The sequence below is a fragment of the Rattus norvegicus genome, chromosome 7, assembly GCF_036323735.1.
Source record: "Rattus norvegicus strain BN/NHsdMcwi chromosome 7, GRCr8, whole genome shotgun sequence".
In the NCBI taxonomy this organism is placed as follows: Eukaryota; Metazoa; Chordata; class Mammalia; order Rodentia; family Muridae; genus Rattus; species Rattus norvegicus.
Window position 1 is genome coordinate 101407188 of NC_086025.1, and position 24113 is coordinate 101431300.

A 24113-nucleotide genomic window follows, 5' to 3' on the forward strand; every position below is an offset into this window, starting at 1 on the left:
TATCAGCTAATACCCTGTTTAGAAATTCTGTGCTGTTATTCTGGGGAGATATTAATGCTGTGTTCTGGTTTAGATAACAGAGTCACACTTATTTTATGCATAAAGCATGCTATGGGAGAGCAAAAGTGAATTCAAGAATTGTTTTTCCAGCTCTATAGAGTTAACCAATGAAGAGTATAGACCTGGCATGTTCTTTGTTGGGGATGTATTTTAATTTTATTTAAAAGACATTTATTCTTATTTTATATTTATACTCTGTTAACTAAGTTGTAATTTTACAAATTTTTTAGTTTATATGAGATGTCAAATTTATTGCCCCAAAGTTGTTCACAGTTGTATAACATTTTCTGGGGAGAGATGAACAAACATCTATTCACCCCAGATTATTCTAGCTACAGAAAAAATGAAACAATTCCATTCAAGTCTAGTCTAGCAACCCATTGAGTTTTGGGAGTTCCTTACTGGAGAATGGGCAACAGAATAATTCCAAGGCAGCTGATGTATTGAAACCATCCTACCTCTGTTCTCCTATGGATGACAACTAATAAAATCTGCATTTCTCTAGCTCTCTGCAGGATGTGCAGGCAGCTCAGCTGGTCAACAAGTCTCTGCCCCAGAAACTATATACTTTGTACAACCTTGGAAAGATCACTTACTCATCTTCTAAGTTTCAGGAGTTTCCCAGGACTTGGGTATTGTTTCCTACTTCCTGAGCCTTAGTAAATTTCATTTCGTTTTTGAATCTTAACATCTTCTTTTCAAGACAGAATGTCACAATTCAGAAAACATATCTATAACACAACAATACTTTTGAATATCTCTTCAATACATAGAATTTGTAGGAACATCAGTTTTAAACTCCTAATAACAATATTCTCTGTTTTCTTTAACATTCTTCTTTAAGATTTTGCAATGATACTGTACTTAATTTTTGGCCTGGTTAATTTTCCTACTGTTCATTCACTTTTAGGTTGCTTGGTTTCTGGTATGATCTTTCTTATGGTTTCATTATTTTCTTGACTCACTATAGGCCTCAGCTCCTCTTTCATTTCTTACTTCCAGCTCCAACCATATTCTTTGTGAGGTTTGGGCAAATTATTCTCTTTGAGACATGTTTTCACACAAATATTCACTGGTAGAGGTTACTAATAATTACAATAACAAAAATCTGTTTATTGACTGTTTTATTAATTATATCACAATAATCTCATGAGTAGAGCACGGTCATCTTGGAAAAAAATTTAAGTGACAGCACAGCAGAAAGGAGGAGAAATAAATAAAAGAACTGACACTAAGACCTAGGCCATTCAGACTTCAAAATCTATGCTGAATCAACAAACACTGTCTCATGTTGCATATTAATTCCCCATCAGTTTCTGTGCTAAAGAGATTCATTATTGCTAGTACTCCTAACACATTGTTGTGATATGGGTGGTGCTATGACTTAGAAGTGCTCCCCAAAGTTCATGTATTAGAGCTTATTCCCAAATTCCCAAATGGGATTGAGAAGTGGGACCTCTAAGAGATGATGAGGTCACTAAGGCAGAACTCATGTGAACATTAAACTAGAGTTATTATGGGAGTGGATTACTGCAAAAATGAACTTGTTGTAAGAATGATGTCTCTTGTGTTTTCTTTCTCAACCTCTTCTCCCACACAGCTGCCCTCAGTAATAATTCAAGTAGATTTACTAACCTCTTTCCTTATTTGTATAAAACAAGTAAAGGTGGCCTCATGATTTCTTCAATATGTGTCCTTATCTCCTTTCATTTTTTTATTTGAAATAGGTATTTGTGCTAGCTAGATTCTGTCAACTTGTCATAAGCTACAATCATCTGATAAGAGGAAACCTTATCTGAGAAAATGCCGCTATCGCATTAGGTTGTATGCAAGTCATGATGTATTTTCATGTTTGATTGATGTGTGGAGCACAGCCTACTATGAGTTATACAATCCCTGGGCAAGAAGTCTGGGGAGGTATGAGAAAGCAGCCTAATCAATCCAGTAAGCAATTGGCCTCTGCTTCAGTTCCTGCCTTCGTGTTCCTGCTTTGAGATCCTGCCTCAACTACCGTACATGATATAATATAATTATAAGATGAAATATAGCCATTTGCCCCAAGTTTCTTTAGGTCTTTTTGCTTATCATACCAACAGATTTTAGATAGCACTTAAGTCTCAAATAGTGCTATAAAATTTTATATCCTGCATTTATTTAAGTCTGTCACATTTGACCTTTCCCATTATTTTATTTTATTTTTTTATATTTTTATATATATTTTTTTTTATTAACTTGAGTATTTCTTATATACATTTCAAGTGTTATTCCCTTTCCCGGTTTCCGGGCAAACATACCCCTCCCCCCTCCCCTTCCTTATGGGTGTTCCCCTCCCAACCCTCCCCACATTGCCGCCCTCCCCCCACCAGTCTAGTTCACTGGGGGTTCAGTCTTAGCAGGACCCAGGGCTTCCCCTTCCACTGGTGCTCTTACTAGGATATGCATTGCTACCTATGAGGTCAGAGTCCAGGGTCAGTCCATGTATAGTCTTTGGGTAGGGGCTTAGTCCCTGGAAGCTCTGGTTGCTTGGCATTGTTGTACATATGGAGTCTCGAGCCCCTTCAAGCTCTTCCAGTTCTTTCTCTGATTCCTTCAACAGGGGTCCTATTCTCAGTTCAGTGGTTTGCTGCTGGCATTCGCCTCTGTATTTGCTGTATTCTGGCTGTGTCTCTTAGGAGCGATCTACATCCGGCTCCTGTCAGTCTGCACTTCTTTGCTTCATCCATCTTGTCTAATTGGGTGGCTATATATGTATGGGCCACATGTGGGGCAGACTCTGAATGGGTGTTCCTTCAGTCTCTGTTTTAATCTTTGCCTCTCTCTTCCCTGCCAAGGGTATTCTTGTTCCCCTTTTAAAGAAGGAGTGAAGCATTCACATTTTGATCATCTGTCTTGAGTTTCATTTGCTCTAGGCATCTAGGGTAATTCAAGCATTTGGGCTAATAGCCACTTATCAATGAGTGCATACCATGTATGTCTTTCTGTGATTGGGTTAGCTCACTCAGGATGATGAACACATGGAAACAACCCTGGATATAGAAAACCAAAAGAAGAGACAAGGAGCTGTAGATACAAGCTTCACCAACAGAATACAAGAGATGGAAGAGAGAATATCAGGAGCAGAAGATTCCATAGAAATCATTGACTCAACTGTCAAAGATAATGTAAAGCGGAAAAAGCTACTGGTCCAAAACATACAGGAAATCCAGGACTCAATGAGAAGATCAAACCTAAGGATAATAGGTATAGAAGAGAGTGAAGACTCCCAGCTCAAAGGACCAGTAAATATCTTCAACAAAATCATAGAAGAAAACTTCCCTAACCTAAAAAAAGAGATACCCATAGGCATACAAGAAGCCTACAGAACTCCAAATAGATTGGACCAGAAAAGAAACACCTCCCATCACATAATAGTCAAAACACCAAACGCACAAAATAAAGAAAGAATATTAAAAGCAGTAAGGGAAAAAGGTCAAGTAACATATAAAGGCAGACCTATCAGAATCACACCAGACTTCTCGCCAGAAACTATGAAGGCCAGAAGATCCTGGACTGATGTCATACAGACCCTAAGAGAACACAAATGCCAGCCCAGGTTACTGTATCCTGCAAAACTCTCAATTAACATAGATGGAGAAACCAAGATATTCCATGACAAAACCAAATTTACACAATATCTTTCTACAAATCCAGCACTACAAAGGATAATAAATGGTAAAGCCCAACATAAGGAGGCAAGCTATAACCTAGAAGAAGCAAGAAACTAATCATCTTGGCAACAAAACAAAGAGAATGAAAGCACACAAACATAACCTCACATCCAAATATGAATATAACGGGAAGCAATAATCACTATTCCTTAATATCTCTCAACATCAATGGCCTCAACTCCCCAATAAAAAGACATAGATTAACAAACTGGATACGCAACGAGGACCCTGCATTCTGCTGCCTACAGTAAACACACCTCAGAGACAAAGACAGACATTACCTCAGAGTGAAAGGCTGGAAAACAATTTTCCCATTATTTTAAAAGTTAAAAAAGTATCATCAACTAGGTTTTAGAATAAAGTCATAAAACACATAACTTAGTTACATCTTCTCTTTGCTTATAAAATAAGGGATCTTACAGCATTTCCACTTACATGTCTCTGTCTCGTCAGAAATGACATTATTGATCGTGTTAGATTACATTCTATTATACAAACTTCAACCTCTATGCCACTCACCTTTGTTTCCACTCATTGTTTACATGTGATTGACTGGTAAGTATAACTAGCCTACTATTGTATAATTTCAGACAGAGCATTGAACAATAGTGGCCCCTTCACAGCAGTTGTTGGCATGGTTGCTTGGTTGGCAGTTAGTTTAGTGAGGGAAGGTGGGTTGGGACAAAACTAAAGTATTGGTCTCATTTATTATTAACTGAGAATCTCTGGTCTTTATATAGGCTGCCACTCCATTCTTATAAAACTCATTTAATTGTAATCCTGTGAGAACATTAATTCTAAAAAGTTGTTGTGTTTCTCTAGAACACACAGTTGGCGAGTGGTACACGGTATATTGGAGATTAGTCTATTTGACTCCAAACCTTGTTTTTATCCTTTTGTATTTTTTATCGCAATCCCCTTTAGGTTTTCCTTTATTGGAGGAATAACACCCATTACTCTCCTTCCTCTTTATAGATTAAAGCAGTAATTTCATGATTTAAGGCAGCAATTTCATGCTTCTCTGGACTGTCTCATGTTCCTCCAGAGAGCATCAGAATCTTCATAGGGTAAATATTTAAGATACTGCAGTGCAGAGCCTTGTGAACCCCTTCTGTGGCAAAAGGTCCTCACAGTTCCAAACCATTTTCAACTCTCTTTTGACCAACACTGGCACGTGACCTTTAACTTGTATCTGCTCTCCAGGCAGAAAGATGAAAGAAGGCACAAAGAGAAACAGTTCTTGAAAGTTTGCTGTTTGGTGACTCATCTTTCAACCAGGTTCTAATAAGAAGCTCAAACATCTTTGTCAACAGAAAATTGTTGGTTGTTTGTAAGGGTGTCTGGCTTTGTTTCAAAGTCTTAGAATGCACTGTTAATTCTCCTATTTGGGTCTTGCATGAAATTTTAGGTATTTCCTAGAGGTTGCTGCCATGTTGTGCTCCACTGGGCCTAGTGACCCTTACAACAGCATCATAAGCAGCAGACTGTCCCGGTAGAATATCTTTGCTGAGATGCACTCACATCTGACAGCCTGAGAGCCACTGAATAAAGGACTCAAGTTATCATTGGCCTCATTAGAAAGACCTCTCTACCTTTAGCACTATGTCTTATATATCAAAATACTTTTTAAATTTTTTTAACGATTTTATTAGTTGGCATGAAAAAGCTATATGTTAATGGTGTACAAATGATACTTTGATACGTATAAACATTGTGGAATTACTAAATCAGGCTATTGACATAGTCATTACTCCTATGCTTAACATCTTTGTGATGAGAACCTCTAAATCCATTAGCAATGTTGTACAATCATTATTATTGACTACAGTCACTGTATGGTAAAATGATCTTTTGAACTTTTCCTCTAGTTTACCTCAAATTTTATCTCCCATGTAAAACATTTTCCCAGTCTGCCCGAGACTCTGATGACCCCTGTTTTGCTTTCTGCTTCTCAAAATTTGACATTTTAAGTTTCTACATGCAATAGGGATGATGTGGTATTTATCTTCCCAAGACACAGTCTGATCATCTGGTCCTGTTAACAAAAGATCAAATGTGTAATCAAACCAGCAAGATGCTCTATGGAATATCAAATAAAGTTCCACTGAACTGGAATTCCATGGGGCACCAAAATGGCCTGGATAAGTGTAGGTATAGATAATTTTGTCTACGCTATACAAAACCACTTCCTTCTGGTTTACTTTGTACTATAATATAGCAAGTATCAGCTAACATTTTTTGTAAGAGGTTAGATGGAAAACAGTGTTAGCTTTTTGTGCCATGCATTCTTCGTTGTAACTATTCATTTCTTGTATAACATAATTGCCACCCTAGGTAATACACCAATGATTAGGTATGGCCATGCCCCAATAAAACTTTATTTACAAAAAAAGAAACCCAGACTGCATCCAATGTTGTATCTTATGGATCCCTGTAATAAATATGATACTCTTTTAGAAGGGCAGCTATATGCCAGATTCCAGTCATTGAGTTTGACTCAGAAATATAAGGGCTAGACCAATATTATGAATCTAAATGAATGCTGTATACTATGTCTTCATCAGTGTCCCCACTATGTTTCAACCCTACCCAGACTCTGCAGATATAAATCAGGAATGCTAAGTGAAGATAAGATTATCTCCATCCTACCTTTCCAAACTGTTGTTGCCAACACAAAATATAGTTAATCCTTCTATAGTTTCAGAATTTCTTTGTATCATGTTACTTCTAATCATAATTTCATTTGTGAGAAGGCCAGTAAATGGAGATGAAATTATATTTTTTGAAAACTTAAGGTTCCATTACCTTTAATGACCCTGTGACATAGTCCCCTTGCAATTGTCAAGTGCATCACCTGATTTGTGCCCAAGTTCCTTAGTGTTCAATTCTACAATATGGTCCCTGATCACATCTGCTTGCCCTCCCCTCAACTCTTCACAGCTAGTCTTGGGCTCTCATTATAATGATTCAAATTCCCCTGTTGTGTACCCTTGAACAATGTGAATATTTGTTTGTTGATATTGATAATGTCTCTTTCCTGTCTGGTGAATGGCTCCGTAGGCTGTGTTATCTCCTCTTTGAAAACCTCTTTATTTCCTCTGCTGCTCCAGTATATATAAGTACCATTCTCCATGATTACTTGCATAGATAGCATCTTCCAGTAGAATTGCCACACCTATTATTTTGTTTCTTCATATCTTTTGAATACACAGATATGTTTTTAATACTTCTATTTGTTCTTAATATTTGTGTTGTGGTACTCTTCCTGGGGAGAGATGGGAAACAGCCTTTTTACTCCAAATAAGCATCAATGGCTTCTCAAGGAAATTATTCTACCCAAATGTAGCTTGATTCAACTAATGAGTTCATGCTAGGTTCAGCCTACAGGATCATGCATGATCCTAAATCAAAGAAAGCAATATCACTAAAATAGGCACCCCAGCAAGGGTTACCTGAAAAGTTGAATTCTTGGAAGTCTTGTGTAACATGGAGAGGAGCTTTGAGAATCATGTAAGTTTTTTAAAAGATTTTTTTTATTTATGTGTATATCTGTATCTATGTATTTGCATACCACATGAATATAGAATAATTGACCAGGAAGGTCAGAATAACTACAGGTGGCTTCATGTCATTCCACCTAGGGGCTAGAAATCAAAATCTGGTCCTCTGCAAAAGAAGTAAACACATTTTACCACTGAGGTAGATCACTCTAGTCCCACAGATCTCATAACTTTTTAAGCTTTCTGAGTCTTGAGAGTATCATCAGCCGACAGGGTCTTCTGGGCAGTCTCCATAAAAGAATATTTCAATTTGAAAAAAAAAAAACTTCCTATACTTTGGCAGCTGAATCCCAGGCAGTAAGCAGAATGGAAAGCAATGACTTATGTAGAGGATAAAGATGATAGCATTTTTTCCCATACTTAATTGGATCCTAGAAACTCTTGGTAAACATTTAAAGTGGATAATATCAGTTGGAAGAATACATACGCACTCACCTATGCCTCACATTAAATGGTCATGCCTAGCCTTCCTTTCTTCTTTGGGGAATTTACAGAATTTCTTAGTTTGACATTAAATGCAGCTGCCAATCTAGAACAATCTAAAGACGGCGAGTGGCCTTTCCATCTTTGGGGGTTGAGTTCATGAGATCAAATGAGCTCCTTACCAAAGAAATACTCAAGCAGAGGGTCTCACAGGTAATGCATAAATAGAGAACAGAATTTATTAGCCATTTAATGTCTTCAGGGCACAGAAGTGACTTTAGCAAGATGCATGTCTGCTGTGCCCTTTCCAGCTGCCACTTTGTATGTTAATTGCTCACCCTTAACATTTATTATCAAACCTGCCAGTTTAAATTCCTCAAATGAAGGCAGGAAAGCAGTCTTTCATCAGGAGAGCCATCTTCTATTGCCTTATGGAAATGAAACTTGGAATTTGTTTACTGCTGGTCTGTAAAATCCCAGGTGGGAAGATGCTGACTCTAGAAGACAGGGTGAAAGAGGATGTGTTTAAGCCACGTGTGCACCATAAAATTGAATGCACTGCATGCCTGAATTCTCATTCTTCTATGCACATGCTAGACTGATTCCATAATGGCATGTCTTTTTTGCCTTAGGCGCTTTATTTCATTCTAAATAGCATACATGTTAGATAGATTATAAACACAGAGCCGCACCTTATCAAAAGTGTTTTCTTACTCAACCTCAATTATTCAAAGATGAAGTGGTAAATGAAACCAAAATACCATCAAAAGACCCTTGTACTCTGTGCTTTTTTGTAGTGATAAATTAATTCTTCTTGGCCTCATTTAGATCCTATTTACCCTTGCCTTAAGACAGTAATAACACATTCACTATTAGTTAAGGCAAATAGACTGTAACAAACTGACAGCTGTGATAATATTTTAGAAGACATGCCATAAAGAGAAGGCACAAACCTCAAAATAATCACAAGACTATTTAGTTTAGGAACAAACAGCCCTACCCACTACATCAATAGCTACAATAGCCTTTTTCATGCTCCATCTACCATCAGTTCTGAGCATACCACTGCATTTTGGTACTATTGATAATGACATCATACTAAATGTCTTGTACCAATACACAGAGAACATGAGTTTCATGACCACGTGAAATAAAGGCTCAACAAAACCATTGCTATAGATGTTGTTTCTTATTGTTTGCTAATATTTATCATCTCTGTATTTAGGTAGTTAACCATGGAATTAGGTTTTAAAAATGGGGTCATCTATGGAAGACCAACTCTTCAAAAGAGAACAGGGCTTATTTCTAATCTTCCTTCCTATTTTTTTTGAAAAAGTTAAAAACAGATCCCTGCCACTCCAACTGGAAAAACTCTTGAAATGTCATGTCTGTAGGCAGCTTACTCTTTTATCTGGATACAAGGAAAGACTTCTCGCAGTGAAAAATTAAGAAGTATTTGCTTAATACCAAGGATTTTGATAATCCACTTATATTGCTCTTAATTTTGACTAGCTGTATGTAGATATGTGTGCCATATGTGTGTCTGGTGCCTGTGGAGATCAGAAAACAACATCAGATTACCTGGAGCTGCAGTGAAAGATAGTTGTGAGCTACCATGTGGGTGCTAGGAATAGAACCCAGATTCTCTGCAAGAGTAGCAAGTTCTCTTAGTCACTGAGTCAGTTCCCTAGTCCTTAAAACCCCCCTTCTATAAGTAATTGTTTCTATAATATAACAATTTTATATACAAATAAAGGTGCAGTGATATTTCAGTATGTGGCTGTGTGCTTTCTCCATTGTAGCCTACCCTGTGACATAGAAGTATGTTCAAAAATTTATGAAACCACATGAAAAGTAAGTGGTTAATTCTGCTGGGATTATTTGGAAAGGCCACATAGATCCAATGACATTTTAGTCTATGGCTTTAAAAATGATGCATAATTGTTATCAACTTTTTAAGCATAATTTATTCATATCAAATCTAGGATATAATGGGCCTAAATCTTCATCTGAAATTCATTCTCTGTGTATATAATGTTGGATTCAAGTGCCATTGAAAAGAGATAATTCTTTCTATAATAAATGTGAATATAAGACCTCTTATCAGCTCAATGTTAATGAGATGCAAATTCTTGCCAAGAAGAATGTCTAAAACATCTTTTTTTGAAGCTTGGATTTCACAGCTAGTTCTTGCTTCTTTTCTTCCTGGGATTATATTCCACAGCATAAAATAAGAAGATAAGAAATCTTTCTGAACTACTAACCTCCTAGAACACAATTCCTGGTATTCTCTTGAGCTCGAAGGGCCCCTGAAGAGGTTGTTGTCCCATTATATCTTCTAAATACACAAGTCAGTTTAGTGTGTCTATTTATCATTGCTCGGTTTCAAATTTTTAACCACTTGTAACTATTTCAAGAGAATCAGTTTTTAAAATAGAGAAGAGGTAGTTGTTGGATAAGAGGATGGGAACCATTTTTCTCTTCTTGAAAAACTGAACTTCACAGGGAATGCTATAAACACCTGTGAGAAACTCAAGAGAAAGAAGGAAATGAGATAGCACCAGGAAAGGAGATAGAATATGGATAAAAGTCATTGTAAAGAAGAGAAAATAGGGGTCCTATAGAAAATGGGGTCCTGGGCATTTAATAAACAGGGTCACTCAATGCAGCAAAAGAAAATAAAGATTGTGTTCAAATGTTCTTTTGATTGGATGTTGTGAGACTGGGAAATTTAAGGAGACTTCCAACTTCCTGTTATTTCCACATCATAATCCGTGAATGTTATAAAATGCTGGAGACATTGAAAAGGTTTAACCAGGAAGTCTCTCTCAGAAAGTGGTTCTTGAGATGAGGTAAGATGAGATGGCGAAGCTGTAGGGATGATGGGCTTCATCTTGACACCTGTTAAAGGATGCTCACTTGAATTACAATGCTCCTTCTTGAACAGATAAAATAAGAAGAATGAAACCTAACAGTTGTTCCTGAACTCTCCTGATAGCCTTCTTATTATTGGTAATGCCCAAATGAGAAAAAGGACTTTGTAGTCTTGAGCATCTTATCAAGTTCAGCTGGCCTCACCAGGAAGTGACAACTTAACTCCTTTCTCTTCTCAGCTCTGTTCTGAGCATTTTGTGCTAAACTTCCTTTTTTTAATTAATCATTCCATTTGTTTACATCTAAATTATATCCCACTTCCCCTCCACCAACACCCCATCCCACATGCATCTCCTCCCTCCCCTTTGCCTGTATGAGAGTGCTCCTCCATCCACCCACATTCTCCTGCCCCACTGCTCCAGCATCCCTCTATGCTGGGGCATCAAACCTCCCTGGGACAAAAGGCTTCTCCTCCCTTTGCTGTAAGGCAAGGCCATCCTTTGCTACATATGTATCTGGAGCCACGGATCCCGCCAGGTACACTCCTTGGTTGGTGGTCTAGACTCTGGGAAAAGTGGGTGGTCAAGCCAGCCTATATTGTTCTACTATGGGGTTACAATCCCTCTCTGCTCCTCCAGTCCTTCTGCCAGCTCCCTCACCAGTCCCTGAGCTCCAAGCATCCACATCTGTATTGGTGAGTTGCTGGTCAGACCTCCCAAAGAACCTCCACCCTAGATTCCTGTCAGCAAGGGCCTCTTGACCATGGCAATAGTGTTGGGTTTGGTGTCTGCAGACATGATGGATCCCCAGGTATGGCTGTCCCTGGTTGGCCCTTCCTTCAGTCTCTGTTCCATTTTTTGTCCCTGTTCTTCTTTGGACAGGAACATTTCTGGGTTAAAAACCTTGAGATAGGTAGGTGGCCCCATCCACTGACTGGGAGTCAGGCCTATCCACTGGAGATGGTCTCAACAGGTCCTATCTCCATCTTCTCTGCTCATTTTAGCTAAAGCCATCTCTGTTGTATCGTGGGAGCCTCATGTTTCCCTAGTGTCTGAGATCCTCCAGTGGCTATCCCCAATTCCTCATCCCCCTAATACATATTTTTGTTCTATTTCCTGACCCTCTGTACCTCTTTCACATCTCCTTTAGTTTCTGCTACTGCCCCCTTACTTCCTCCCCCTCTCCTCTCCTTCCTAGGTTCCCTTCTCCCTTCACCTCCTGCAGTCATCCGTCAATGCAGGACTGAAGCATCCACACCCTGGTCTTTCTTCCTTCTACAGTCCATATCATCTGTGGGTTGTATCATGGGCATTGCGAGCTTTTTGGCAAATATTCACTTATTAACAAGTACATACCATCTATTTTCTTTTGTGTCTGGGTTACCTCACACAGAATGATATTTTCTAGTTCCATCCACTTGTCTTCAAATTTCATGAAGTTTTTGTTTTTAATCGCTGTGTAGTACTCCATTGTCTATATATACCACATTTTCTGTATCCATTCTTCTGTTGAGGGACATCTGGGTTGTTTCTACCCTCTGGCTATTATAAATAAGGCTACTATGAACATAGTGGAGCATTTGTCCTTGTTATATGTTGGAGCAGCTTTTAGGTATATGCCCAGGAGTGCTATATCTGGGTCCTCAGGAAGAACTATTTCCAAACTTCTCAGGAACTCCTAGATGGATTTCCAAAGTGGTTTTACCTGCTTGCAATCCCACCAGCAATGGAGGAGTATTCCTCTTTCTCCACATCCTTGCCAACATTTCTTTAACTATGAATCCACTTGTATGCAGTATACCATCTTATAAGGGAAGACATTTCTTTGCCTGAGGCAGGTTGGCAAATGATCCCAGAAAAGCCTGCTAACTGTATTTACTTGAGTTTTGTATATGGCTTTGAATAAAGGAGAAAGCAGGGTTTCCTGGTTAGTGTAAAGTATACATCTGTATCTAGGAAGGAAGGTCATATACAAGAGTCAGCTATGGCAGAAAAACTAAGGGAAGCTCTGAAACAGAAGAGTGCATACAGGTACAATCAGGGGAGCATCCTAGCAATTTGAGCAAACATGTTAATCAATAGACTATGGCTCCTTCTAAGGGCCCAAGAAAAGTCCCTATTTCTCAACTCAACACCCCAGAATTTTCCCCTTCTTTTAGGATCTTGACCCTTATTCTTTCATAATTTGAATGTCCTCATTGTATATCTTTGCTTGTATTACTCTATCCACTTGGAAAGCTCTGCATTTTCATGCAATTACAGAGGTGCCCATCCCTATGGTCAAACAATCTTCAATTCCACGTGGCAGTGAGATGTACTCCCACAGGAGCTATGGGAAGAGTGAGATACTGTCTATGTTATGAATCATTTATAGCTGGAGGGCAAGACATTTCCATATGAGGTGACCATGTACAAATTAGTCCTCGAGAGAAGCAAGACATGGTTGACTACCCTGGGCCTACCAGGGGAGGATTCCTGGAGGGACCCAGCCTTACAGGAAACCTAATATTACAGACCCAAAAACATAGAGAACAGGAATGGAAATATATGTACTAGATAGATACTGCTATGAAAATCCAGAGTTATCTGAGAGAAAGACTATACCTGTCTTAGTCAGGGTTTGTATTCCTACACAAAACATCCTGACAAAAAAAGAGTTTACTCAGCTTACATTTCCACATTGCTGTTTATCATCCAAGGAAGTCAGGATGGGAACTTGGAGACAGGAACTGATGCAAAGGCCATGGAGGGAGCTGCTTACTGGATTGCTTTCCCTGGCTTCCTCAGCTTGCTTTCTTATAGAACCCAGGACTACCAGTCCAGCGATGGTACCACCCACAATGGGCTGGGCCCTCCTTCCTTAATCATTAATTGACAAAATGTCTTATAGCTGGATCTCAAGGAGGCATTTCCTAAAGGGAGGCTCCTCTCTCTGTGCTACTCCAGCTTGTGACAAGTTGACACATAAAACTAGTTGGTACAATGCCGTACCCATCTATCAAAACTTGGGCTAATGCAGTTACGTCTTTCCTGGAATATCTTTCCTGACTAAAGAAAGTTTAATTAAATACCCTTAAATACCCTCTCTTAATCTGTCTGCCACTTTCTCTGTACCCTTTTATAGTTCCTGGACTCCCCCACCTTCTCTCTCTCTCTCTCTCTCTCTCTCTCTGTGTGTGTGTGTGTGTGTGTGTGTGTGTGCATGTTGAATTGCTTACATTTTCTTCTCTTTCTTTTTCAAAACTTTAGGCATTTTAAACAGAGGTACTGTATCACTCATGATAGAAACCTACTAAATATCTCACACAATGAATAAGTAAATGTAGCCTTTTGCATCAGAACAAAAACTTAGAAATGCACTCATTCAGGATAGGAGAAGGTTCTCCCTGTCAAATGTATCCTATAGCACAGTACAAATGAACAGGTTCCTACTGAAGATCTATTGATCTTACAAGGAAATGGTGATGCATTTGGGTGGGGTGCAGAGGTATTTTTATCTAGGCTGTAGATCATTATAATGGGGAGAATAGTGAAAGCAATTTTGCACGGAAACAATCTCCAGCTGCCTGTAACTTTGGTTCAGCAAATGTCACCCCAAAACTATTTACTACAATATTTATTACTTTGTCATTAGCTCATAAATAACAGCAACCTAGCAACCAAGGGACGATGCCATGCAACAGTAACCGTGATAAGAATTTAAGAAGGCAAAGAAGCCTATATTCACATCTAAGGAGGAAGCGTAGAGAGTAAACTCTAGCAATTACCAAGACTCATAACTTTGCCCATAAAACAATCTGAGCAAAGCCAAAAGTGTGCTTACAGTAGCATTCCTCAACAGAACTACCTCATAAAACCACAGAACCCACTGGATATGGCTATATCTGTCATCGGCCTGAGGCAAATAAACCTCAGATTGGTGGGGATGATGTCAAAAGGAATACTTGGTTTTCATACTCACATTGAAATTCTGAATCTGAGTACTGAACGAGAGCTGAAAGACAACTGGTATGTTAGTTGTGTTTTTCTAAGTGAGAGTGGAGAGATGTAAAGAAACTGGGGACAAACCCTTCCGATCTTGTTCTCTTTTTTTGTTTGCTTTGTTTTGGTTTGGTTTTGTACTATCTTTTTAATAGCCTAGAATGTTTTATTGTGCCTCTCAGCATCAAGCTTACATCTTGCCAAATTATTTATTGCTTCTTTACTTTATCATTAAGTAAATAATTTCTAAGAGCTTTCACCAAGTTTCTTGCACCAATGGGTGGGAGGTGGCATCTGCTTGTTTGGTTGGTTTTGTTTTTTTGGTTTTTTTTCCTCCCGGCCTTCTGACCACTCATTTTCTGTTAATCACCATGGGTCTCCTGCTCTCATCCCAAATTTGAACACAAGATCACTCATAAAAGAAGCAGGATTTCTTTCATCTTCAAATCTTCAGGGCTCAGCACTGACTCTTTTTGTGTAGAACTCAGAACATTCAGCATCAATGTGAGCAGATGGGTGGAGGCTGCATTTTCTGGTATGTGAGTCATTGCAGCAATGGGCCCAAGGATTTCATTCTGGCCTTCCATGATATGCACTCCAGGGACCATTCCACTATGGCTAGTACTTGCTAGGTGGATAACCAGCTCTTGAACCTCCCTGTATCTTAATATCTGTTGTTGGAACATGAGTTTATAACAGCTCCCTCATTGTCTTGATGTTATGATTAGGCCAAAAAGATTGTTTTTGCACAATGCTAAGTGTTGGTTCAGGACAGTGCAAATTATAAAGTCTTGTGCCCAAGAAGCACACTGTATATGAAAGCTCTCCCAAGTTTATCCACCTCTTATCACTTAACTAATAGTCAGGTGTGTACCATGAAAAATTATGAAGTGATGTGGAACTTCTCAGCCAATACAGGGTACTAGATTCTGGACTATCACTGGCCATGCCTAAGCCCCTCTGCCTCTGAGAGGGAAAAAGAGTGTCTAAAGCCATGGGATCTGTTCCTCTATGCCTTCTCTTCTCTTAGCTATTCTGCTGCTGTGGATTTCACTGAGAAGCTTCATCAGCTCCTGTCATCCTCCATGTACCCCCCTTTCCCTATTTTAAAACTTTAAGCCATCCCTTCAAGATAGCTTGTTCTTTTTTGTTTGTTTTGGGGGTTTTCTGTTTTGTTTTGTTTTTTCATTTCTCCTCTCCCACCCCCAATAGCTCGTTCTTTTTCTGGTTTGTCTACACAGTATCACTTTCTTCTTCCCTTTTGTTACTTTGCCCCCCTGCTTCCACAACCTCCGGGCTGAGGACCGAACCCAGGGCCTTGCCCTTGCTAGGCAAGTGTACTACCACTGAGCTAAATCCCCAACCCCTTGTCTTCACTTTTTATCCTTTTTCCTCCATGGGAAGAAGTTCATGATAAAATTCAGTCTAATGGGTCTAACCCCCATCTCCTTGCTTGTTACAGCCAGCTATTGTGTAACCTCCAGAAATATGTTAACCATCATCACAACTAAATCTTCTGCTTTGTAAAACAAGAATGATAACAATTCCCAGCTTGTGGCATAGTGATGGGTACATCTGTAAAAACAGGAAAATCTATGTGAATGCCATTCACTATGGAGTAAATGGTCAGCAAAGCTGTAAATGAAACCAGGTCTGACACAGGAAATATATACAATAATCATGAACCAAAGATTGAAAGTCTGTATATACTCTGTTCCCCCAGTGTTCTAGACATGTGTTCTCCCAGCCCTCTTCTCCCATTTCCATATGTGGGACAAACAGCTTTCTTAGACTGAGAACTCAGAATTTTATTCTGAAATTTCACCATGGCATATTTGTAGATAAATCCCTGTCCTCTTAGTACCCAAATATTGATGCTTGAAACTTTACTTTTAGTAAGGGACAGACAACATGAATATTGTCATCAGAATCTCTCTAAGGGAAGAAGTCAAAGTATTGCTATTCATAGATGATATTATAGTATACATAAGTGACCCCAGTAATTCTACCAAGGAACTGCTATAGCTGATAAACACCTTCAGCAAAGTGGCTGGATACAAAATCAACTAAAGAAAACCAGTAACCCTCCTTTACATAAGCAATATACTAGCTGAGAGAGAAATTAGGGAAACAACACCCTTTCTAACAGCCACAAAAATATAAAATATCTCGATGTAACTCTAACCAAGTAAGAGAAAGATATATATGAAAAGAACTTCAAGTCATTGAAGAAAGAAATTGAAAAAGATATAAGATGATGAAAAGTATCTCCTGCTCATGGGCCAGAAGGATTAACATAGTAAAAATGGCCACCTTACCAAACGTAATCTACAAATTTGAAGCAATTCCCATCAAAATTCCAACACAACTTGTTACAGACCTTGAAAGAGCAATTCTCAACTTCATATGGAAAAACAAAACCTCAAGTATAGCTAAACTAATTCTGTACAGTAAAAGAACATCTGGAGGTATAACCACCCCTGATTTCAAGCTGTACTACAGAGCAATAGTAATAAAACTGTCTGGTGTTGGCATGAAATCAAACAGGTTAATCAATGGAAATGAAGACCCAGAAATATACCTACATACCTATGGACACTTGGTATTTAACAAAGAAGTCAAAAACATGGCATGAAAAAGGAAAAACATCAATCAACAAATATTGCTTATCTAACTGAATATCTTCATCTAAAGGGATGTGAAAAGATCCAAATCTATTACCCTGCACAAAACTCAACTCCAATTGGATCAAAGACTTCAACATAAAACCAGACCCAGTAAATCTAATAGAAGAGGAAGTGGGTAACTGCCTTGAACTCCTTGGTATGGGAGACAAACTCCTGAACAGAACTTCAATGGCTAAAGCACTAAAATAAACAATTAATAAATGGGACCTCATGAAGCTGAAAATCTTTTGCAAGGCTAAGGTCATCATTAATAGGACAAAACAGCAGCCTACGAAATGAGAAACAATCTTTACCAACCCTAAATCCAACAGAGAACTAATATCAAAAATACATAAAGAACTCAAGAAATTAAAGATCATCAAACCAAATAATCCAATTTAGAATGGGGTACAGAACTAAACAAAATTCTCAACTTTAATTTCAAATGGGTAAGAAGCAGTTTTAAAAAAGTTAAACATTCTTAGGCATCATGGAAATACACATCAAAGAAACTCTGAGATCCTCCTATCTTATACCAATCAGAATGGCTAAAATCAAAATCTTAAGTGACAGCACATGCTGGCAAGGAGGTGAAGCAAGGGCAACATTCCACTATTGATGGTAGAAGTGCAAACTTCTGTAATCTTTTTGGAAATCAATTTGTGGTTTCTCAGAAAATGAGAACAGTTCTACTTTAAAACCTAGCTATACCACTTCTGGGAATATACCCAAAAGATGCCACACTATACCCCAGGGAGACTTGCTTAACTATGTTCACAGCAGTGTTATTTGTAATAGCCAGGAACTAAAAAAAAAAGCCTAGATGTCCTTCAACTGAAGAATGGATAAAGGAAATGTGTTTCATTCACACAATGGAATACTATTTAGCTATTGAAAACAAAGACATCATGTAATTTGCAGGCAAATGAATGGAACTAGAAGGTATCATCCTCAGTGAGGTAACCATACCCAGAAAGACAGGTATTGTATGCACTCACTTATAATTAGACATTGGCCATAAAGTACAGAATAACCATGCTATAATCCACAGACCCCAAAAAAACTGGGAAATAAGGATGGCCCAAGGGAGGATGCGTGAATCCCACTCAGAAGGGAAAACAAGTCATCAATGGTGGATGGAGGGAGTCGAGTGGGTGGGAGTGTGGGTGAGGAGGTGAGCGGGAATGGCGATCAGGTGTAGTGGCAGGGGGATGGGAGTGAGAAAGGAAATCAGTGGAGAGCATCTCGTACTAGCTGGTAGACCTGGGATTAGGGAAGCTATAGGAGCCTATGGGCAGCAGATATAGAAACTGAAGTGGCCATCTCCTGCAGCCAAGCAGGATTTCCAGTGGAAAGAGAAGGACATTAAGCCACCCACAAAACCTTCACCTCAAAATTTATCCTGCCTACAAGATGCACAGGGATAAAGATGGAGCAGAGACTTAGGGAACAACCAAAAATGACTGGCCAAATGTAAGATTTGCCCCATGTAAGAGAACCAGCTCCTGATACTATTAATGATACTCTGATATGCTTAAAGCCAGGAACATAGCATAGCTGTCTCCCGAGTAGCTTCATCAAGCAGTGGACAAAAACAGATGCGGAGATCCATAGTGAACCTCAGAGAGTCTTGTGGACAAGTGAAAGACAGGATTGAGCAAGCCAGTATGGTCATGGACACCACCACAAGACTATAAAATCAACTAACATGGGCCCATAGAGGCTTACAGAGACTGAACCACCAACCAAAGAGCATGTAAGGGTTGGGTCTAGGCCTCCTCCCACATTTGTAGCAGATATGTTGCTTGGTCTTCATGTGAGTCCTTTAGCAGTTGGAGTAGGGGACTGTCTCTAAATCTGTTACCTTCCATTGGATCCCCTTTCCTTGCCTGGATTCCTAGTTAAGTTTCAGTGGGAGAAGAGGTGCTTTGTCCTGCTGGGACTAGAAGTCCCAGGGTTGGGTGGTACCCAAGGGGGGCTTTCTGGAGTGGAGAGATTTGTAAGTGTGGGGTTGGGAAGAAAGGAAAGTGAACAAAAAATTAAATTATGAAAAAAATGCCTTTAATGCAGTGGCTCTCAACTTTCCTGATGCTACAACTCTTTAATACAGTTCCTCATATTGTGGTGACCCCAGTCCATACAACTATTTTTGTTACTACTTTGTAATTATAATTTGCTACTGTTTTGAATCATAATAGAAATATTTTTGGAGCCAGAAGTTCACCAAAGGGGTCCCGACCCACAAGTTGATAACTGCTAGTTTAAACTATACCCACACTTCCAGGAAAGATATGATGACCTCAAAGTGGCATCCTCAAAGTCAGTCCACTGAAGTTTTCTTGTCTCAAATTATGTCCACACCTTTCCTTTGTCAATACTTTTCTTCCACTCCCTTGCGCAATTGCTTTTTTTAAATATTGCCATCAAAATGTCTGTGTCACATTTGTGACCAACCACTTCTACCCAGTATGCACTACCTGTCCATGGATAAGCAGTCTCAAATTCATTATCGGGCAGAGCAGGAAATAAGAACAAATCTTGGCCCTTAACCTTGCTTTGGTAGATTTCAGAGACAAGTTAAGAAACGACTCAAAACCAGTTCCTGAAGGCACAGAGGTTAGAAGGGGGAGGTTTTCTTGAACCTTTACAAGAAAAACTCAAATTTCTTTGTTACATTCAATCTTGACCTTACCCCTTCCTCTGATGAAATGCTTTTTCCCCCTGTAGGTTCAAGAAAGAGAAAAAAATAAAATAAAATCAAAAGGAATAGAAATAGAATAAGTCAGAGCACAATCTGGAAAGGTCTGATCTCTTACAGCACACACCAAGTTAAACTGTCAGTTTGTGAAATAGGAAAATTAAATGTGAGGACAACACTGGCAGCCACATGGAGCTATTGTGTTCACATGCCCTGTGGGGACTGGCAATGACAGGCATATGCTTCCCCAGGAGAAAGAGCCCAGCTGGAAGCACTGTGCTCCTCACACAGCTGAGTAGTCCTCTGCGCATTTTAAGTGCAATTAATTAGGTTGATGCATAAAATTGTGCATATTTGTAAAATATTGCATGCTGTTTCAATGCATGCCCATGATCTATTGCATTCAGAGCAGACTGAATAGAACTGACTCTTCTCATGCTTACCTAGACCATGTGACGAGAACTTCTTAAAACTTCTCTTTCATCTGCCTACAGAGCTCACTGTTAGCTGCAGATACCGCACTGGGCCGTTGAAGACCAGGGCTGATTTCTCCAACCTAGTTGCAACTTCTGTGCAGTTTTTTAAGGAATATTTTGAAAATGTTTACATAGCCATTATTAATGGACTGAATTAGTAATTAAGACTCCGTGGCTTTTCTTGGTTCTCCTCCCCCATCCTCTTCCTTGTTCTCTGGGAGATTCTTGCATTGTGAACTGTGGTTGATGGTGGTGAACACCAGTGATCACTGTCTTGATGTCCAGCTAGAAGCATCTTTATTTCCTGGGCTGCAGGAGGCTCAGCTATTACAACCAACCCTGCTGCTCTTCGGTTGCCAGGAATAAGAGGAACACTACCATCTTCTTCAGCATCCTTTAGCTACTGACTGATGGCATTGGGATTTTATACCAAACCTTCCTTGTTATGTGAGTGGAATAACTCCAATTACATTTGATCTGGCATTCCCCAATATGAAAACCTACCCCCAAAATGCCTTCATATCCATCCCTCTTCGTCCTCTCTGGCTATTTTTATATCACTGATAATCCATATCCTATCTGAGTCTCAAGTTATTCTTTGAAGAACACAAAACTATGACAGGAAAGTATAAAATTCTCAACACGGTTTATCGACAGAAGGAGAGAAAGTTGTTTAAATGCACATTATGATAGAAAAGAATTAAAAATAGAGGAACAGTCAGAATTCTGATGAAAAGCAAACAACTGGGAAAACAAAGGGAAATAGACACTTTCAGAATCCTTAGACCTAGGAGGAAAGGGGAGTTGACAGTAGCGTTTCAATCTAGGTAAGGATGTGGTACAGAAACACAATGGTCTGGATTATAAACACAAATGTGATAAGAATCTTTCTGCTGTTTTGTGTGTGGACTCCACCTAACTCTATATACAGTGAAAATGAATGATGTCAGCTCATGGCTGATATGGGATAAAAATGACATAAGGAAATTTTAACCATTCTAACCTGTAAAATGGGAACACAATGGATTATGTAAATATAACAGTAATTGGAACCTTTTTTGAATTAAATGTAAGATGTTAACTTTCTTTGCTACTAAACCAAAGAATCACAAACTAACAACTTGAACTACATCCATTTTTTTCTAGGTTCAGAAATTAGACATGTTTCACTGGTACTCTGTCAGGTTAGGAGCAGACTGGTTCCCTCTGCAGACCTCAAAAGGAGAGGATTTTCTTTGCCTTCTGTTTTACATACCTGCCTCTCTTCTTTGACTTGTTTCCCTTTCTTTACAAACATTATTTCATTCTTTATTTCTATTTTTTTCTTCTTTGCCCAGTTCCTAATCTATCCCTCACACAAGAACCATGTAATCACTCTGACCCTCCTTGGAAATCTGTCCACTTCAAGGCCATGAAGAATTCCAAAGTGCCCTCCATTGCATAAGGATTTAACATCCTAATAATGACACTTTTTATAACCAAAAAAGCAATAAATCTCATTTCAAGTATACCTCCTTAGCATGTCCAAGAAATGAATTTAACTGTCAATGTAAAGTCATGGCATAAACCATGTTAAAATTTCTAATTTAACATTTTTGTTGTTATTTATTCTGCCTCCTTCCCCAGTTGATTGTTACTCAAAGACAAAATTTCTGTTGAATTTGTATTTCACAACTTTGAAAAATTCACTGATTATCTTTAGAAGTTTTCATTATTTTATATTCTTTAAGGAATTTGGTGAATGGTTACAAGAAAACATTATATTCTGGACACAGAAAATCAGTGCCACACATATACTTCAAGCAGTGGTGACAGCATCTACTAACTCTGTGCCAGTCCAAGCCAGACCAAGTTCTAGCATAGAGAAGGGATCAGGGCACATAATCTCAAACCAAGTTATGGCAATACTGGCAGTTATTAGCTGTTAGCAAAGAAAGTCAGCTTTCTCTAAGAGTGTAGTCCTTTACAAGTCAACCATGCTCTAGTGAAAGACCATACAACCAAAAATATTTTGCACAATAAAAATTAGGTCTTGCACAGTATTTTTTTTAACGAGCATAAAATTGGATGTTTAGGAAAGTGGAATGAATATGGGGAGGGGGACATTGTGGTGGTGAATATAATCAAAACATATTGTAGGACACTGTCAAAGTCTTTGATTCAAAAAACTAATTAAAAAAGAAACTTTAGTATACAAAAACCTGTCAATAAATATAGATAGTGTTTCAAAACTCTGTTTTTCTCCTTGCCCTATTACCTTCCCTTGCCTTTTCCTTTTCAGGATAATTTTTTACAAAGTCATGAGAGTAAGCATCCTTTCTCCCTTCCTAATGTTTTCAGAAGCACCTTTCGCACTAAAATGGTACTAGCTGCAAAATATTGAAGGTAATTATATTAGTTTTAAGAAGTTATCTTTTATAGTATTTTTGAGGGGTTAGTCATAAAAAGTTATTAAGTTTAGTCATAAATGGCTATTTATGTAAAAATGCCACACTGTAATTATTAAAAGAATATTTTCTTTTCATTCTATTTGTAAGGTGAATTACCAAACTTACTTTTGCATGTTTAAACAACCTCTTGGAATATGTATATATCAATTGCATATTATTATGTTTGCTATATATCATTGAGCATAGTTAATACTTAGCAATATTTTTATGCTTGTACCCATATGTACTATACAGATTCTATAAATACACCCAACTTTATAGTATCTTTGTCTGGTTTTGGCAGCAGTTAATTATGGCCTTATAAAAAGTCTACGTATGTAAAATGGGAGGCAAGAAACTGCTTTCTCGTGATCTAGTTATGGAGAATAATTAATATGAGAAAGAAAGATCTTTCCAAAGCAAGAGGTGCTTCAGAAAGTCGCATAGGTTCTGACAGAATGTGGAGCAGGGAACTACACCACAAAACTTGGTAATGTCGAATGGGTTCACAAACCCTAGCACTCATCTGAGAACAGTAAGTGTTTAACCTACTCCTGACTAGATTATTTGCCTGGAACACCGGACCACATAAAGAATGTTACCACTGGTCACAAAGCACAGAACACAGAGTTCTCCATGCTAATGAGGTATCTAGAGGCCCTGAGGGTTTAGCCAATAAGTTCCCTCCCAGGACATTCCTTCCTGCAAAAGGTATTTAATCTCTGGTCCACCCTGAGAAGTTGTATGAACCTATTTTCCATGATGATCAGTGAATAAACACTATGAATGATCAAGGACAGTTGCTCTCTTCAAGACGTGCCATGGGGAAAAGCCTTTCTTACCTAGCCATGCAGCCGAAGTCTCTCACAAAGACCCCCTCCAAGCTCATAGACACTTATCACTAGTCAAGCCAGAGCCCCTACAACCCTAGCCCTGGACTGGCCAACCTGTAGGCTCCATTCACGACTCCTCATGTGTCCCAGCTATGTCTAAGTATCCAGAAGTTAGGGAACATCCGCTTCAGCCTCAGCCTGCATCGCTTCTCACCTGGGCTGGGGTCCCCATCATAAGCTGGGTTCTCCCACCCCTGAGCAGTGCATGGGGGATTCCCACAAGCCCTTCACCAGATAGAGGCATAAGGTGAAATGTAGCCTAGTGCTCTGTGTTTTGTCTGCCCAAGCAGAGTTCACACACTCCACAGAGACATAACATGGACCCACAATAGAACACTAGAAAAGAG